Source organism: Arachis hypogaea, chromosome 7 (assembly GCF_003086295.3).
Source record: "Arachis hypogaea cultivar Tifrunner chromosome 7, arahy.Tifrunner.gnm2.J5K5, whole genome shotgun sequence".
Classification (NCBI taxonomy): domain Eukaryota; kingdom Viridiplantae; phylum Streptophyta; class Magnoliopsida; order Fabales; family Fabaceae; genus Arachis; species Arachis hypogaea.
In genome coordinates this window covers 43858385-43859344 of record NC_092042.1, presented here as the reverse complement: position 1 = coordinate 43859344, position 960 = coordinate 43858385, and the positions used below count along the sequence as shown (strand labels likewise).

Genomic DNA, 960 nt, shown 5'->3' with positions numbered 1-960 from the left:
TCCTTCCATGAGAGATTTGGATGATTTCTCCATGAAGGATTATAGGTGTTTCCATAGGGTTCTCCCATGTAATTCACCTCTTCCATTGAAACTTCCTTAGTACTACCTGGTGCATTTTGCATTCCAGACAGACTTTGAGAAATCATATTGACTTGCTGAGTCAATAATTTGTTCTGAGCCAATATGACATTCAGAGTGTCAATCTCAAGAACTCCTTTCTTCTGATTAGTCCCATTGTTCACAGGATTCCTTTTAGAAGTGTACATGAATTGGTTATTTGCAACCATTTCAATCAGCTCTTGAGCTTCTGTAGGCGTCTTCTTCAGATGAAGAGATCCTCCAGTAGAGCTATCCAAAGACATCTTGGACAGTTCAGACAGACCATCATAGAAAATACCTATGATGCTCCATTTAGAAAGCATATCAGAGGGACACTTTCTGATTAATTGTTTGTATCTTTCCCAAGCTTCATAGAGGGATTCTCCTTCCTTCTGTCTGAAGGTTTGGACTTCCACTCTAAGCTTACTCAATTTTTGAGGTGGAAAGAACTTTGCCAAGAAGGCATTGACTAGCTTTTCCCAAGAGTTCAGGCTTTCTTTAGGTTGTGAGTCCAACCATATTCTAGCTCTGTCTCTTACAGCAAAAGGAAATAGCATAAGTCTGTAGACCTCAGGGTCAACCCCATTAGTATTGACAGTGTCACAGATTTGCAAGAACTCAGCTAAGAACTGATGAGGATCTTCCAATGGAAGTCCATGGAACTTGCAATTCTGTTGCATTAGAGAAACTAATTGAGGCTTAAGCTCAAAGTTATTTGCTCCAATGGCAGGGATATAGATGCTTCTCCCATAGAAGTCGGGAGTAGGTGCAGTAAAGTCACCCAGCACCTTCCTTGCATTGTTGGCATTGTTGTTGTTTTCGGCTGCCATGTCTTCTTCTTCTTTAAAGATTTCTGTTAGG

The 960-nt window shown here is 40.6% G+C and overlaps 1 non-coding gene across 1 annotated transcript; it reads left to right on the top strand.

The window, feature by feature from the left end:
- Nucleotides 1–416: 416 nt before the first annotated feature.
- On the top strand, nt 417–524 carry LOC112704784 (small nucleolar RNA R71). The gene has a single exon (XR_003155391.1). It is a non-coding gene; the product is annotated as a small nucleolar RNA R71 (small nucleolar RNA).
- The last annotated feature ends 436 nt before the right edge of the window (nt 525–960 follow it).